We start from the raw sequence: 19,473 nt of genomic DNA, 5'->3' as shown, positions 1-19,473 counted from the left end.
TGTCTTAATTACTTGCTCCAGTGACATCCTGGCTGCTTTAGTCAGTATTCCCAACACATCCACTGTTGTTATATGTACAGAACCCCGGGTTTTAGATGCTTCTTTTGTAATGAGAAAACCCTTCTATAACGGGATTCGCTGGTCCTAGGAGCTCGGTTTGCCAGATAGCAAACACATGCAATCAATAAAATCGGGCATGGTTAATTTTGTTATTAAGTTAGAGTTGGTTGGGTTTTCCCTTAAAATATCAAGTTGTATATATCGACTCCAAAAATATGGACTACAGAGTATCCACTACATCATGTAAGTACACATAAGTAAGTATAAACGTGTGTACTGGCACTATATCTATAATCCTACAAGATAAATTGATGTAGAGTTAGGAATAATAAAGTATTGCAAATCTTAATTCCAGTTTACTTACCCACCGACGTTTCACCTTTTTCTGAACTCTGTTTTTGCATGCTTTAGGTGCAGTTTACCACTGTAGAACAGTGGTAACCCGCCTTTGCTTCCACTGTAAAACAAGTGCTGTACATTGGAATTCTCTATTTGGCATAGTTACCTTTCCTAGAAGTGCACTGTAAATGGTGCCTAAATTAAACATATACCATTAACTAAAGAGGGGTTGGAACCTTGCAATTAAACGTGTTTAGACCACTGTAAAACAAACATTGGTATAGCTTGTGAGTGTGGAGCTGTTTGGGGGATAGACAAGCCTCGAACAAATGCATTCTTGTATTGCTAGTTAGATCTGGGGGACTTATGTCAGGTCTGAACTCTCTGTATGGGTCAGTAATCAAAAACAAAACAGGGACCTTTGATGTAAAGGAGAGGAAGATACAAAGATACCCCTCTGGTTGCTGAGTTTCAAAATGTGAAACCAGATGACCTGGAATCAATGCCAGCTTCTTTGCTTGTCCAAATTGTGGGAGCCTAGGCAAATATTTGAGGTCAGAATGGTTGCTGTAGAAGCACATCTTAAATGATTTAATAGACTGTAATGCTGCTCCAGGTATAGGAAGATTCTATGTCACGTTTAGAGTTTACATTAGTACTGACTTGCCTCCTAGTTCTCTGAGGGTCTTGGGTGGGGGGGGGGGGGGGGAGTGGCCATGGATGCTTCTATAAACTATCACTTTTAAGGAATGTCTATCTATGCAGTGATATCAGATGTACTACGACGAAGCACTTCTTCATATTAAAGAAATACACTTTCCATTTTGAAGAGATTTTTACATTATGATTGTTGACCTATATAGATGCCAAACACTTTTATGGCTCAGCTCAGGCACAGACTCTTAGAGCCACTCCAGGTCCATGGCCCATCTCTGGTTCAGCCCACCCTATTTATTTGCCCTCGCGCCCTTCTTTGAGACTCAGGCTTAGTACATGGGGCTATCATTCAATTGATAAAATAGTTTGTAAAAGGCGAGGACTAGAAACATGGAGCCCTCCTGTTGGAAAATGGGTTATTGGTAAGAGCAGGTAGGTACCTACACCTAGCAACAAGCCACTAACCTCCACCTAGGTACAGTTAGGTCTCAGTAAATTAATCCCAGCTCAACCCTTGGTAGCTTGGCAACGAGCGTCAAGGCTTAACTTAGGAGACAGTGTGTAAAGCATTCAAATATCACAAAATAGTAATTAAATAAAACACAGGAAACAGTTTAAAAATCCAAAACCAATTTATAAAAATAGTTTATATTTTTATCTTTAAAATGACACAAAAACGAATAAAATCGGATAAAGGGAACCGGAGATATGAATTTTTAAAGAATTATTATTTTTCTAGCGCTTAGAAACAAAAAGCGCCAATCGGGTCATCTGGTTGCACCAGGACCGGGGCAAAGTCAAAGTTTCAGGCCGACCGCGATGGAGCCCTGCTCGGCTACAAGTCGCGGGAGGCCTCAGTTAAAAAGTTACCTTCTGACTTAGTCTTTATTTTGAAGATTTTCTTCAGCGGGACGAACCTGCCAGTTGAATCCGACCTCCTGGAGCCCTTGTCCGGATACGCGATGTGGGTTTCCTCGGTGGAGATTTTTACCTTCGGACTTAGTCGTTTTTTCGAGGTGAAAATCCTTCGACCGGGGTAAACCTGGATCTTGATCCGACATCCGTGGAGCCCTTCTCAGATACGATGGCTGGGAGGTCCCGGTCAACTTTTTACCTTCGGACTTAGCCTCTTTTTCGGAGGTTTTTCTTTACCGGGACGAACCACCAAGTCAGGCCGGGTCGCGGTTGAGGCAAGCCGGCTAGAATTTCCGCGGCGGGTCGGTCCCTCTCTGGAGCTTTTTTTCAAAAATTCTCAAATCTTTTCCAAACTTCTGGGGCTTCACCCAGATGTTCTTTTAAGGTTCTTTTGGGGTCCACAGCTCACCCCAAGGGTCCAGAAGTTCTGTGATGGTCCTTGGGGGGTGCGGACTTCAACTCCCAGAATGCACCTGGCACAAACTCCTTTTTGGCCACTGGACAGTGGTCAGCTGGTCACTTTTCAGGAGTTGGTGCAGGGGGACTCTGGATAGCAATTTTTCACCTGTAGCAAACAGGGAGTCCCTCCTTGAACCAGTTGAAGCCAGGCAAAGTCCTTCTTGTGGTGAAGCCCAAGTGTGCAGCTGGTGCAGTCCTTCTGAGTGCAGGTTCCAGGTGCAGGCCAGGGGTCCAGCAGGGCAGTCCTTCTTCTCCTTTAGTTCTTTTCTTCTTGAAATCTGGCAGGGATCTGAGGTGTGGGGGCAGGTCTGCCAGTTTTATCCTTGCTCCTGGGTGAAAAGCAGGGGGGTCCTGGTCCTCCAATCAGGTACAGGGTCGTCCCCCTGTGATGACCACTTCCTGGGAAGTGTGGCAAAAATCCATCCCAAAAGGCAACAGTGTCTAAAAATCCAACATGGCTGAATCTGATTTTTGGAGGTTACATCTGGTTGAGCCCACCCACTGGTGTGGCTAAAAATCATAAACACACCCCTCTCCTGCCCTCTCCTAATCTAATCAAGGGGGCACCTAGTTGTCTGGGGTTGCAGGATGTGAGGGTGTTGCTGGGTGCTCCAGATGTCCTTCTCTGCCTTTGAAGACCAGTTTGGCAGCCCTCCCCCTTCCTGCCTCACCATCTGCTGAGGGGAGATTCTCTCCCCCAAGCACATTCCTTTGTGTGAAGCCAGGCCACTTCACACCTCATCAAGGCAGCTTGGCAAAAGCTGCTGCAGGCTGGCCAATCAGAGCACAACAGCAAAAACAATGCAGAGCTGAAATTGGCAACTTTTTAGGTAAAGTCTAAACTTTTTACCTGAACAAGTTATATTAAATCCCACAACTGGAAGTTGTGGGATTTATTACAACAATTAATTTGATACCAAATTCTTGGTATGCAACATTTAAGGAGACTTTAAAATTTAAAATAAAGTCTCCCCATTCTAGCCTATGAAGGCCATTTACTTCAATGAGGGAAAAACGAATTTGGCTGTTTTTACCTCACCAGGGCTTATAAATCTATTTTTATAAAGTCCCTGCTTATAGTTACATGGCACCCAGCCCTAGGGGCACATAGGGCACACCTTAGGGGTGACTTATATGTAAAAATAAGGTAGTTAAAGACTTTGGAAGTACTTTTAATTCCAAAGTCGAATTTGCATATAACTTTAATTTAAAAGCAGCCAGCAAGGCAGGCCTGCCTTTAAAATGACACTGGGCACCTCAGCAGTGCACCTAGGTGTGCACCACCTATGCTGTGGTCCCTAAACCTACATGCCCTACCATATACTAGGGACTTATAGGTAGGTTAACTTAGCCAATTATAATTAGCCTAATTTGCATATCCATTTCACACAGAGCACAGGCACTGGGACCGGTTAGCAGTACCCAGGGCACCATCAGAGTCAGAAAAACACCAGCATAAAGTGGAAAATGGGGGCAAAAAGTTAGGGGGCCTCTGCAATCAGCCCTGTTTTCTCACACCTCCCCACTTGCAGGGCCACATGTTTGTAGTCCTAGCCTTTGTAGCAGAGATGAAGAAGACTGTGTACACTGAAAATACATTTAAAATAGGTTCCAGGCTGTAGTGTTGTACATGACCATAGGTATGTGTTTCTGTGAAGAAATATTAAGACCAGGAGAAACTGGCGTAGAACTAGCTTCAGTGGAGGGTGTTTGGGTTCTGACACGCCTCTAATGCATTCTTGATTTGATAGTCAGGTCAGGTATCCATGAGTCGGGTATGTTATGCCTGCATCTGTTTTCTTGCTGCTCTCATTTCACTGAGAGGTTTTAACTTTTTCATTTTTTGGATCGGGATCTTAAATATATGTAACAACTAGTTTACCACAAAAAGGAGTAAATCTGCATCTTTAGAAGTACTACTTGATTGGGTTGATATTTACTACTTTCAGGAATTCACAAACACTGCCAGTGTTAGGCTTGAAAAGCTGTACCTGTGTCATATGTCCAAGCATACTACTGGCAATCAAACACCCAAAAGGTGATCGGATGAATGCTTGCAAATTACAAGTGGCAGTCACTCAGCATAGCTGTCCAACCCATCTTTTTTCGCCTGCTGTGTAACTCTAGAGAGTGGCCCACCTAACGCTAATCAGTACTGACCCTGTTCCTCATGGAAACAGTCTATCCTAAACCTTGCCTTGGCCATCTCATTTCTCCTCTCAGCAGCTCACTGGTTTTTAGGTCGGAAATTTGAGATTCTGACACCCTGTAACTCATTGACTAAGTTACACTCCTGAAAACAAATTTAACAGTATTATTTTTCTGGAAATATATTTTTTAGGTTCAATTATTATGATAATGGCTTTGCATTTGCACATAAACTCTGGTGATAGTTGCTTATACTTTGCACTGGCTTTTTCTTGTGCAGACTCTTCCAGTACGTGTGTAAAGCTTTTGTGGCGTTTTGGGATATGTGAGTAGTGTTATATTACTATGTATTATATAAACAAATACTGTTACATTTGCTTTAAAGTAAACACATTAAGTAAACAAGCCTTGCAGTTAGGTGAGTATGAGAATAATTGTCTTGGACATGGGAAAATAAGAATGCCAAGGATTATAATTAGAGGCATATGTATTAAGTAATATGTAAAGTGTAACTATGGCATTAAAAGTCAAATGTCATATGCGGGCTACAGTGTATATTTACACCACCCACAAATGAGGGGGTATATTTCTGACAGGAACCCTGCAGAATTCTGTCTGGGCTTCAGCTTAAATGCATTGCAGTGAGACATGGCAGAGAAAAATGCCTGTGTCATATCGGAAAAGCCTACTTTTATACATTCACAAGTCACACCTAAAAAAAACACAGGGTAGGGTGCTGATGAATAAAAATAGAGCATGCTATATATTCATGCACCATCACAGTAAAATAAAATCCAAAAACTATTTAACATGTCGGGCAGTTTTTTCACTAAAAGACCTTGATGGGTTAAAATCTTTTGTTTCCACCCATGCTTAAGTGAGGCTCAGAAAGATGCTTCAAAGGTATTTCCTGCTTTTAAAAAAAGATCTGACTTATTGGAGGAATCAGATTTACAATAACTTAAACAGAAAAGTAACTTTGCAAAATGTACTTTTGGCTGCCTGTGCTAGAACTGGTTTAAAACTAGTTCTGCCGCTCATCATGTCACTTTAGCTGGAATACACATCCTTTTTGTGGAGTGTAAAAAACTCTGGCTCAGAGAACAATGGCCTGCCTCTGAGCCCAGAAAAGAATCAATGTGTGTTAACTGCTGACCACTTAGCAGGGATTATCTATCAGGAAGTGGAAAGGAGCAGCTGGGGAAACAAAGGGAACATGCACTGTCTTTTTTGACTTGGAGATGCAGGGGATGGCTTCTCCTATTGATCCCCAGGACCCACTTAGACGGTCCCACGCCAGCCAGAGTAGGAGGGAAAATGAGTTTTAACCCTGTCAAGTAGGTGAATTCCAAAGAAGCTAACCTGGCCTGGGTGGCAACCTGGTGGAAGATGGGTCCTTCCATGTTGAAATAGGGAATCCTGTGTATTTTACAGCAAGGTGAAGAGGAAGTGCTGTAAAACTTAGTAGGGGACTGTGAGAAAATATAATTAAGTGGTACATTTTCTCCAGTCACTAGCTAATGCACAGTATAAATCTAGCACCTCAACCACTACCTCTTCAGAACATTGCTGGGCTTGGGAAGACACCATCTGAAGAAGAAGGCCTGGTTGGAAGAAGAATTTTGACTTCTGATTCATGACTCCTGCTCAATGAAGACCTATAGAAGGATTGTGCTGGCAATGTGGAACTAGAACTGCACTTGAAGGGTCAAGTGGTTGGCCTGTGGTTTACCTGCTTCATGTACACAAAAAGCAAAATGACTCTTGACTCCAAGAGGGTCCAGCTGACTAAAGAGGACTAGACCGCCAAGATATCTTGCTGGAGAAATACTTGGTGCCAAGTTACCTGCCCTGTGGAGCTAGGGGCTGCAGGACTGACCAGAAGGAGTTTTTCCATCAGTTGGAGGTTTGTGGTGAGATGAATGAAATACTGGTTGCAAAATGCTGGTCCCAAATTGCGACCAGTATTTTTACGATTAATATGCAATTTTGCAAACCAAACTATGGCCCTCAGTATGACACTGCCACACCAGTGATGGCGGTAGTTCCATTGCCAGGCTGGTGGTAAAGACCTCCAAATTATGACCATGGCAGTGATCCCTCCCATAGACAGCCAATGTACCACCTGAACCGCCAGTGTGGTCTGTCCACCGACCACGCTGTTGACATCTTCAGGCTGGCGGAACACCATTCCCTGCCTACCACATAATGACATAGCAGGCCACCAGGATTTACAGGGTGGGACCACTGCCACGAAAAGCCTGGCGGAAATGAATCATATAAAAGGAGTAACTCACCTCCAAGGGGCACAGAGATGTATGCGGCTGCCATGGAAGCCGAACTTAAAGTTCTGCTGATCCTGTATCCTGCAATGGCAGTCCAGGAGCAGCAACGCCGATGTCGACGGTCAGTACAGCCGCCTAGCAAACAAGGGAGGGAGGGGAGAGTGACACACCCACATGCAGAACACAGACCATACACACATACCACACACCAAGTTACTGCGGGTATCCCTGCCTCTTGGAGACTGGCATGTATTGTCCCAGTGTTTAAAAAGGGCGACCAAAATGATCCTAAGTCCTACCGCCCTATTTCTCTACTGGACTCTTCGATGAAGATTCTGGGACGGATTATTTTAAGGCGTCTGGAGTCCTGGATGACAGGGAGTGATATTTTAAGCCGGGACCAGTATGGTTTTAGGGAAGGGCTTGGCACGCAAGATCAATGTCTCAATCTACTGATGTTGATCGGCAAATACACGCAGGCCAGGAGAGGTACGCTCTATCTTGCTTTTATGGATCTTAGTTGTGCCTTTGATAAGGTGAACCGGTCTATATTATGGGAAAGGTTAAATCAGCTATGGCTGGATCCTAATATTGTAGAATTGCTCTGATATCTACATTTTGGGACGATTGCAAATGTGAGGGTGGGGTCTAATGGGGAATGCTCAGATGCTTTTAAGCTCTCAAGAGGGGTGCGCCAGGGGTGTGTTCTGGCTCCTACTTTGTTCCTTCTACATACAAATGGATTGTCTGACTTTCTGATGAAACATTGTAGGGATGTTCCAAAGGTGAATGGTACTGAGATCCCTGTGCTGACGTATGTGGATGACGCTGTCCTCATGGCCCGCACTATGAATGGTCTCCGGGAAATAGTTAGAGCTTATGCCTCCTTTATGTCAGCTTTGGGTTTAAAGGTCAATTTTAAGAAATCTCATTTTATGGTGTGTGGAAGACCCTTGAGTAGGGTGGGGGAGCTAAGGGTGGAGGATCAAATTATTAGTAGGGTCCATGAGTTTCCATACCTAGGGATTATTTTTGATGAGAAAGGATCTTGGAAACCTTGTATTGCCAGAAGGGGTGTGCTTTTTCATGCAGCTGTTGGCGCGACTTTTGACTTTGCTGTAAGGGTAGGTAGTAAACCTATCAAGCCTTTGCTTGAAATTTATAGGCGGAAATGCCTCACTGTCCTGCTGTATGGTGCTGCACTTTGTGGGTATAGGGACACCCGAGCCCCTACAGTGGAAGAAAATCGGTTCTGTAGAAGGCTATTGGGAGTTGGACAAAATATCCCTGGTTTTAGCCTCCATTTGGAACTGGAGCTTGAGTTTGTGCAGGACACTATTCAGTTGGCTCCCCTTCTGCTATGGATCTCAATTTGGACTAACGAACATGCCACTCTGAATAGGGATATCTTCAGGGATTGTCTGGCTTGCGACAATGTAAAGAATATTCCCTGGTTGACGTACATAAGGAATATGGCTCGTGATTTGGGGCGGCCGGAATTGGTTGATTATCCTGAAGGCCTGACCAGCTGTGATAAGAAATGGGCTAAGGAGAATTTTTTAAGAATCCAGAAAAACAGGAGGGAGGGGGAGGCCTTAGGGAAAAAATCAATCAGGGATTTCATTATGCTAAAGATGTGGGTAGGTCCTGAGTGCTATCTTTTAGAGATAAGGGATGTGAGGGAAAGGTCTCTCATAACCCGTTTCCGCTTGGGGATGATCAGAAGTAATCTGTGTTTCCCGCTTGGTCAGTATGGGGACAAATGTATTAGACCCCGCCCCTGCGATAGGGTATCCCAACAGACCTTGTCCCATTTTACTTTGTTTTATGTTTTTTATGCACCATTTAGAGCTCGTTTTTTATTACCTCTCCTAAGGCCCAAGGGTTTCGTGCAATATTGTCCTGCTTTTATGTGGCTGCAGATGGGGTCCCTGGGGCCAAAATTGGCTGGGGGCTGCACATACCCTCCCCCAATGAATTGTGGTGGACCTCAGGGGTTAGGATCCTCCATTGAATTGGCCCCATCCAGTCCACCTTACTAGTATGCAAAGGTCTTCCAGCATTTCACCAGGATGTTGGACAGCTCACCAAAGGGCTCTCTTTTGCATTTGATGCTGATTTTGGTGGCACATTCTTGATGCTCAGGAATATGAGGACATCTCCACCAAACAAAGAAGCTCTTACATCATATAGCTAAGAGGAAAGACCCTGGTTTGGTGGAGATTTATTTCTTTGTAGTCTCGCTGGCCTCTCTATAGGAGGATTCATGCTATCACAGAATTCTGGAGAAAGACACACGAGGAACAATCACTTTGCCAAACACACACAAGGTCGCTGGATACATTTTCTAATAGTCCAATATGCAGCTGTAGTGCTTAAAACACACTGGACATTTACCCAACGAGGTAGCACTTACTAACTAAACAGTAGAAAGTACTTCAGTTGGGTAGACATTTTGTACAAAACTGTAGAATCCTGTTGGATAAATGGGCAGGTGTTATTCCTTAGTGACCCAGTCACTCATGCAGCTGCTGGCACACCCACACAGACACTCACACACCCACTCGTGCACCCTCTCATAGACCCACTTAGACACTCATGAATCCATTCACAGACCCACTCAGACATTCAATAAACTCGTAGACCCTTTCATTCATGCACCCACACACAGACCCACTTAGGCCCATGCACCCACTTAAAGACCCACTCAGAGACTCATGTACTCATTCACAGACCCAATCAGAAACTCATGCACTCACTCACAGATGCATTCAGAGTCTAATGACCCACTCACCTTCCTACTTAGACACTGAGGCACCCACTCAGACACTCACACACCCACTCAAAGACTCATTCAGACTCACACGCCCAATCTCAGACTTACTCAGATACTCACACACCTACTGACAGAACCACTCAGACACTCTCACACCCACTCACAGACCTACTGAGGCACTTAAGCACTCACACACTCACTGTCAAAGGTTAGTGGTTACAGTTAGGAAATAAAATATAAAAACAATCCTTGGTAATTCACTTAAAATCAAAGGTTATAGGGACATTATAGCTCGGAAAACCAATTTAAAAAACTTTACAAATTCACTGAAAGAACCAAAGGTCACAAGGACGTTATAGTTAGGCTCATATTTCACTCAAAGAAAACCAGTGAAATTCAGCAGTTATAGTTACCTGAACTTACTATAAATTATGCCCCTGCAATACACTGCTTATGATCTCACACATTACATCACTCATGACATGGTCAGTGACATCACTAATGACATCACCTGCAAAGGCACTCACACACAGACTCACACCCCTGTACAACCTTTCAAACATCCACTCATGCACCCACACAACCACACACATACCCATACTAGTACTCACACAACCACTCACTCATCTAGAGCCACTCACACAGCCACTCACTCACTCATACAGGCACTCCCATGACCACTCACTCACCCATACAGCTACTTGTAAACCAGTCACATACCCATACAGCCACTCACAGAGTCCCACACTTACCCATACAGCTACTTACACACCCACTTCCTCACCTATGCAGCCACTCACACACCCACTCACTTACCCATACAGCCTCTCAACATAGCCACTCACTAATCCATACAAGCGCTAATACTGTTAGACCTAACAGCCTTAGGGTGGTCTTCCCCCAACTTTTTGCCTGCCTCCTTCTAATTTTCGGATCTCCTTTTTGCTGGTTTTAAGACTCTGCACACTTTATCACTGTTGACCAGTACTAACATGCTTGTGCTCTCTCCCCTAAACATGGTACCATTGGCTCATTCCCAAATGGCATATTTAATATACCTGTAAATCTCTAGTAAAGTGCACTAGATGTGTCCAGGACCAGTAAATTAAATGCCACTAGTGGGCCTGTAGCACTGATTGTGCCACCCAAATAAGTAGCCCCTTAACCATGTCTTAGGTCTTCCATTCCTAGGCCTGTGCATGCAGTTTCACTGCCACATTGATGGAACTACTTGCCAAGACTTAAATTCCCCTTTTCTTCCATATAATTCACCCCTAAGGTAGACCCTGGGTAACCCATAGGGCAGGGTTCTATGTAGGTAAAAGGCAGGAAATATACTTATATGTTTACAGGTCCTGGTAATGAAAAACTCACAAAATCGTTTTTTCACTACTGTGAAGCCTGCTCCTCTCATAGGCGAGCGTTAGAGATTCCCTTAAATGCATTTAAGTGATAATTTCTGATCTGAGAAGAATAGACTTGCCATATTTGGTATGGTTGGGATGGTAGTAAGAAATCATACTCACTGGTGAAGTGGGATTCTACATCACTATTTCAGAAATGCCACTTATAGAAAGTAGTCATTTCTCTGCACTTACTGTCATCTGTGCCTTAGAATGGTCTCAAACCTGGTCTGTGCTGGTTGCCAGCTCCCCTTGTACATTCCACCAAGACAGCCATAAATGCAGAACACTCAGCTGTATCAGCATTCATTTGCATACAGATGGGTTTTTCAGGGCAGGAAGCATGGAGGGGCTCTCACTTATACTTCAAAGGCCAGTGGCTTGTCCTCACACAAATGAATGACAACCCCCCCCTTACACAGGGTTCCTGGCAGACAGGGCTCGGTTGAAGGGGAACTTGTACACTTCAAAACTACTCTTTAAAGGTTCCTCCACTTCAAAGGTACTTGTGGGTATATATACTGGGACTGTGGCCCCAACAATTCAGACACTTCTGGACCTACCACTAGACTTTGTCAGAGGAACTGCCTGGCTGCCCAAAGAACTCATCTGGACTGCTTTCCTGGAAGGACTGCTGGCGTGTTTGTTGCCCTGCTGCCTGCTGACCCCTGACTCTGCTGGAAGGACTCTGCCTTCCTCCTCAAGTGCTCTACAAGGGGCTTGGATTGAGCTTGCCTCCTGTTCTGAGGTCTCAGGGCTATCGAAGACTTCACCAAAGAAGAGAAAATCCTGCTCGTCGGAAAATTGATGAAACGTCTGCAAAATTCGAACCAGTGCCTGCCGCATCAAAGAAGCGCCTTTTCCGCAGCTGAAAAATCACCCCATCGCCTGCCAGATTGATGCAGTGCCTGTTGTCTTGCTCAATGCATTTTGGGTTTTCTACGCATGCTGGGCATCAAAATATTCCCACATCGCAGTGAAGAACCAAGGCTGCGCTCCTAGTAACCAAAGCATCGCCTTGCAGCATGGAAAGAAATGATTCATCACCTTTGCCACACAAGAAAAATCCATGCATAGCCTTGCTTTTCGATGCATCTCCTCCTCTACGGTACCTCTGCATCATTATTTTTGATGCATCCTGGGTACTGTGTGTTAAAAGGATACAACCACTGATTTGTAAGGCATGAGACTAATTTAAACCTTTTAAAAGTGATATCTTGACTTGCTCATATTGGATTTTTGTTGTTTTGGTCTTATTCTATACCAATGAATATTGTGTCATTTCCTAAACTGGTGTGGAGTACTTTTTGTGGTGTTTTCAGTGTGTCACTGTATGAGTTATTGCACAAATACTCTACACATTGCCTTCTAAGTTAAACCTACCTGCTCTGTGCCAAGCTACCGGTGGGTGAACACTGGATAATTTAGGTTGTGTTGTGACCTACCCTGACTAGGATTGTGGTCCCTACTTGGCAGGGTGCTCACCTCTGCCAACTAGGGACCCAGTTTCTAACACATACCCATTCACACATCCATACAAGTACTCCCACATCTTCTGACTGAGCCACACATCCATTCACACAGATACTTACTCTACAAGAAAGCCACTCACAAAGCAATTCACTTAACCAAACAGTCACTCTATCACCCACATAGACACTTACACAACCAGTAATTCACTCATACAGCCATTCAGACACCCACTCACTCACCCATGCAGTCACTAACACACTCAGTCACCTACCCACCAATACAGCCACTCACATAGCTACTTATACACCCAGACATGCACTCAGACACCAACTCACTCACCAATATAGTTACTCACATGGCCACTCACTCACCCACACCGCAACTCATATACCTAATTATACACTCATACAGGCACTCAGACACCCACTCACACACAGATTCACACAGTCACACAACCACTCACATAATATATGTTAAAAATAGTACCACTCAATAGTAGTACAGAAAGTATACTATTTTGACTTTTGCACTAGCTTGGCATATATGCTTAAAATTCATATAGGTTTAGAAAACACTCACACTCACTGGTGTCATAGTCTGACTCTTGCTCTAGGCAAGACTGCTGGTTTAGGAATGACAGTACTTATGTTTGCAGGTGACTATGCCTATCCTACAACAAGTAGCAAATGTCGTCCCGGCTCACAAGCAGCACCTCACCAAAAACCCAAACAGTAAAAGGTGATTTGTCGCAGCCTTTATGCATGGACTCAAGAGTGTGACATCTCAGGGAGTGTCATGGTTGAATGGAGAGTACCCCTTTCTCAATCAAACACAGGCAATGAAGGAGACGCAGTAAGGTTTCAATAGGTTTTATTTAACAAAACGGCAATCCACAATAAGTTGCATGGGCTGCAATGATGAGGGTAATGAATAATTCAAGAAACAGAATGATAAAGACAAGAGTCATTAATACAAAGACCCCCACCATCTTGCAGTAACATAAAGTGACATGAGATGTGAAATATGTCCTAATACCCTAACGTCATGCACCTAATCTCTAACCTAAAAGAGAGCTAGGTATGTTAAACCTAATCTGCCAATGTCATGTCCATGAGAAGAGCCCCCAACCCTCGTTTCCTTGGAATGAGGTCTCTAGCTCAGTCTTCGTAGGGACACGAAGACTGAGTCAGCGTCAAGGTGATATGCAGCATCGATAGCAGCGATGGCATCTGGTCGGAATTCCTCTGACTATCTGTCTAAGTGAGGTGTATTTGTACAGATCTGCTTGGACCCCTGAAGTAGGTCTGTTCCCAAACAATAGATAACAAGACATGCTTGGGACAGTAATTTATATAAACAATTCCCTCGAAGGCGTGAAGAGGGAAAGTACCTAATGTGAATACCTACAATTTGTTTATGTTTGTCGCTTGATATTGACACCTTAGCATTGTGGCACTGATAACGTGAAACTAAAGCATTGGCCTAACTAGAAACAAGGCAACCATCTTAAAAGATATTATTAAATAAATGCGCTAAAACAGAGCAAGCTAAGTAGGGTAAAAGTCACTAGGTGACGAGGGCACGAGTCTCCAAGACAAAGGCTGAGCTAACTCCTGATTCCCATTAAAACAAACTAGGATTCACTACACTGGATGATGTCATCAGTGATGTAATTTGAGAAGTCATCATTAATGTCATGAGTGATGTCACTATCCATGTCATGAGTGGTGTAATATGTGAGATCATAAGCAGTGCATTTTTGGACTGTAAGTTATAGCTAGCTCAGATAACTAGAACTGCTGAATTTCACTGGTTTTGTATGAGTGAAATGTGAGCCTAACTATAATGACCCTGTAACCTTTGTTTTTTTCAGTGTATATATATATATATACACACACACACACACACACATATATATATATATATATATATACATATATATATATATATATACATGCATATACATTTTACCATGCGGCAGTCACCACTAGGTAGTAGGACCATATCTCCATTGAAAACTATTTTTTTGACCTGCCTATATCTTTGGCACCATTTGACAAATCTTCATAAATTTTCCGCCAAAAAAGTGTGCTGGTGATTCTTGTTGCACATGGGAAGTTTGGGGTATTTTTTCAAGAGGGGGCAGAGAAAAAGAAGTGGGGTCAAAAACCTGTGTTTCTCTTAGTAATTCCCATAGACGTTTTGAACATGACTACAGCCCAAACTGCTAATTGGAATTACACCAAATTTAGCAAAAAGCTAGATTTTGTTCCGCAGACTATGCTTTTGGTAATTTGGAGTAAATCCATTCATTAGTTTTTGAGATATTAAAGGGAAGGTGCATGGTGAAGGCGCACGTTGTAGTTACCCTAGGGCGTGAGTTATAGTTACTTAAAAGAACTCTAACTATAACTGCTGAATTTCTATGGTTTTGTATGAGTAAATTCATAACCTAACTATAATGTCTCTGTAGCCTTTGTTTTTTTTTCAGTGCGTTTCAATGGCTTGTTAACGTAAAGTAATTTTAATTTTTTTATTACTGTATGTTAATCCAAATCCCCGCGCACAGCTTTTGCCCTGGCACCCAAGCCCTTAACACCACCCAACCCTGCATGTATAAATAAATGAATTAATGTATGAATGAGTCTGTGGTTTTTCTTTCAAGTGTTTCTATATTTGCGAATAATTTGTAAAAATTAGTGCATTTTTGTGAATATCGCCAATGTTGATGTAAAATTATTTTAAACCAATAATTTGCCCCTAAAACACATCTATATCACACCCCTGGGATCAGGATACCTTAACTCTGACCCTTTATGCCACTTCCAATTTGGATTTTCATGCCCAGGGACAGTGTCCTGTGAAATAAAATGGTGGCCGCAACTTTCTAGTCAGATTGTGGTCAGTTAATTGCATCCCTTTTTTTTGCATGTGTATTCACGAAAAAATTGCAAATTTCAGTAACTATTTGCAAAATATTCATTAAGTCATTGCGGGTAGAGATATACAAATTTATTTTACCTTTATCATCTCAAGCATTACAAAATGGATCTACACCAAATAAGCAAAAGTGTGATCTGCTTACCGAAAGCTAGCTTTCTGCCAAATTTGTTGTAATTCCGTACAGAGGTTTTGGCCACAGTCTTGTTCGAATGTCCAATGGGAATTAACAGGGAAATGCAGCTTTTTTCACCGCCTCTTTTTCTCTGTCCCTGCTTGACAGAACACCCCAAAACTTTTGCAGGAGGAGCAAGAATCACTGGGGTGCTTTTGTAGGGAAAACTTTGTGCAGATTTGTCAAACTGTGCCAAAGATATAGGCAAGTCAATAAACATGGTCTTAACTATAATAACCTAGTGGCAACCGCCACTAGGTTATACATATATATATATAAACAAAAGTTACAGGGACGTACAGCAAATATTACATTGATATTATCAATGATGTTATCAAAGATGTCATGAGTGCAGTAATTTGTGGGGTAATCAGCAGTGCATGGCGAGGGTGAGAGTTATATTTACCTTAGGGCACGAGTATTGGTTCCTTGAGGTAACTTTAACTATCACTGATGAATTTCTTTGGTTTTGCATGTTTAAAATGTGAGCCTAACTATAATGTTTTCTTTAAATTTCTATTTCCTTATTATAACGTCCCTGTAACCTTTGTTTTTTTCAGTGAATTTCTATGGCTTTTTTAACATATAGTAATTTTCATTACTAGTTATTAATCCAACCACAGGCGCACATGGTCTGAGGCCAACCCCTATAAGAATTCAATCATGCACGGTGCACAGCCCTCACCCGTGTGCAATAGAGGTTGCCTGCAATACCTAGCCTTCAGCCAGACCCTGCGGTGAATACACCTTACCACCCAACCCCATGCTGTACACAGCCCTTTGGCGGCAGGAGTAGGCCGCAGCCTCTCTGGATGTGAGAATAGGTGTGAGAGGGTGTATCTGGGGGAAAGAGTGGCTGTGAAAGTGTGTGTCTGGGTGTTAGAGTGCATACATCATTGTTTTAGTGGTATGTTAGTGTGTGTGCGAGTCTCTGAGTGGGTGCATGATGGTGTCAGTGGGTCTGTGAGTGGACGTGTAAGAGTCTGAGTGGGTCTGTGAGTGGGTGCGTGACTGTCTGAGTGGGTCTGTGAATGGGTGCGTGAGGGTCTGAGTGCGTCTGTGAGCGGATGCGTAAGAGTGTGATTAGGTGTATGAGTGGGAGAAAGAGATTGAAAGAGAGTGAGAGGCAGAGATATAGAGAGTTTTTAGACTTTGATGGATGATATACTTAGAATGAGATGTTTCTGCACAAATTGAAAAGACAAAGGTATCGGTCAATCAAAAAGAGTAGGATCACCTTTCAGTATTAGCCTTAAACATTTTAATAAAAACAAAGAGGGAAACAACAAAAGACACACCTGGATTCAAACCCTCAACACTCAGGTTGAAGGTCTGCGACCTACACACTTGAGCTATGTCATTTTTATTTTATTTTATTTTTTAGCCCTTTTTTGGGCTATCAGGGGCTGCAGGGGAAGACTCAAGGCCTCCCCATGGTCCCTCACTATTTTTAATTGTATTTTGTAATATGCCCTCACGAGCTGTCAGGGACTGAGGGGAAGCACTCAAGGCCTCTTTTGCAGTCCCTCACAAGCTCTTCATGGGCTATATGGGACCGCAGGGAGTGCCTCAAGGCCTCCTCCATGGTCCAATTGTTCCTGCAAGCAGGCAGCTGCTTTTAAAAACAGCTGCCTGGCTGCTGAAGCAAAGCTTTATCTCTGTTCCCTGCATGCACACCTGAGAGTAGGGAACAGAGATGAAAAGTCTGCTTTTTGACAGCGGGACCTGTTTTACAGGTCCCACTGTCAAAAAGCGGACTTTGCTTGCTGTGACTGGGCTGTAGCTTCATAGCTGCAGCTAGGACACAGCAAACAGCTATGTCCTGAGGATGGGCACCTCAGGACACAGCAGGAGCCAGCACCTGGAGGGTGGCGGTCCCCAGGGTCATCAGTGGCTCCATAAGGGGGGCCCGTGCCCCTCCAATGAAAATAGCCCATAGAGGTAGTGGTCCTCAGGGCCTGGAGGGTCCAAAACGGACCCCCATCACTTTTTTATTACAGCCCTGAGAGGTGGTGATCCACTGGGCTGCAGGGTGTCACATGGCCCACCAAAGAACATCATAAATGTCCCAGGGAGGTGGTGATCCCTGGGGCAACAGGGGGGCGGCAGGGGGCAGCGTGTCCCCTACACTGAATATTTACAAAGCCCCAGGGAGGGTTTGGTCCCCGGGGCTGTGAGGGAGGCTGTCAGGCCTCTCGGGGAGAGGGTGATCCCAAGGGTGCGGGCCATGCTTCCCCTGCACACAAGATAAAGGTGGTGGTGGTGGTCCCCAGGACTGCGGGGGGCCAGGTGGCCCTGTACATTTCTTTTCATTATTGGCTCAGGGAGGTGGCTGTCCCCAGAGCTGCAGGAGGTGGCCTAGAGGCCCCCCACACTTAAGAAATACCTCTGGGACTTGGTCCACCTGGGGGCTTGATAAAGATGAAGCGCAGGAGTCCACGCTTCATTTAAAAAACAATTCTTTGCTGGATCCACTGTGAATCAGGGCGAAAATTTCAAAGAAATACTTTTTAGCCCAGCACCAGAGCTAAGGGGTCAGGGTGTTCGTTCCCTGGCTCCTTTTTTTCTGGGACTCAGCTTCAGCCGCGTTACAAGATGGCTGACTACACTTCAATGGCTTCCTTGTTGAAGTGTTGTCAGCCAATCGGGTCGCAGCACAAGATCGGGAGGGGTTGTGAATCCTTTACTTCCCTAGATATACATATTTGGATTTTCTTAAATGTCTCTAAAACTACTGAACAGATTTACATCAAAACAAAACAAAGGTCACTTTCTGGACCAGGGCCTATTTTTCTGCCAACTTTGGTGTAATTCCAACCAGTAGTTTTGGCGCTATCGCTGTTCAATTTTTCCTATGGAAAAATGAATGGGGAAAAGTGTTTTGGGACCCATTTTTTTACTCAGCCCCCTTCCTCCCCTGGACAGGTCACCCCGAAACTTTCCAGACAGCAGCTGATGTGACTGGCAAATGTTTTTGGAACGTTTTGTAAAGATTCGTCAAGTGGCAACAAAGATATAGGCAAGTAAAAACTGCTTTTTACATAGAAACTAGGCCCTAACTACCTTCCAACTGCCACTAGGTAATATATATATTTGATCAGTTTGAAATCTGATCCCGCCATAGTTATATGTCAATCTGACAAAGGTGGTAATGTGGTCATACGGTCCAAAGAACAGTACTTGATTGCAGGCAAATGCCGGTTGGCAGGTAATTCTTGCTATTGGGTTTCCAGTAGGGCTATTTGTAGTGGAGTCAACATATTTTGAGATGCTCACAGATTGGAGAGATGAGGGCCTGTTTGAATGGGAGTAATATTCCTTTCTAAGATGTGATAAACCTAGGATTGCCATCTTATATTTGCTCCCCAAGTTACACAAGGATGCCAAGAACCCACCAGGTAGACCTATTGTGTTTGCCAAGGGTTCTCTGGTTGAGAATACCTTGAGATACATTGACTATTTTTTAAGATCTTTTGTGTCAGCATTACCCTCCTATTTGATGGATACTAAGTATTTCCTTCAAATTATTGTGGGTATATACTGGGAGAAGGATTACATCTTATGTACTCTGGACATTACTAGTCCCTACACAGGCATTGATCATGAATTAGGCTTAGAGGCTTGTAGACTTTTTTTAGACATTTTTTGAGGGCTAGATCATTGTCTTACCTCTTACATTCAGAGATGATTATTGACATGATTTGGTTCTGTCTAAATAACAATCATTTCATCTTTGATGATCAAGTGTTGTGACAAAAAACAAGGGACAGCAATGGGCACTTGCTTCGCCCCCAGCTATGTGAACTTATTTGTGGGCTGGTGGGAGGAGCAGGAGTTCAGCAA

Source organism: Pleurodeles waltl, chromosome 5 (assembly GCF_031143425.1).
Source record: "Pleurodeles waltl isolate 20211129_DDA chromosome 5, aPleWal1.hap1.20221129, whole genome shotgun sequence".
NCBI classification, from domain to species: domain Eukaryota; kingdom Metazoa; phylum Chordata; class Amphibia; order Caudata; family Salamandridae; genus Pleurodeles; species Pleurodeles waltl.
The sequence above is the reverse complement of the archived record's forward strand: the minus strand, read 5'-3'. Positions refer to the sequence as shown.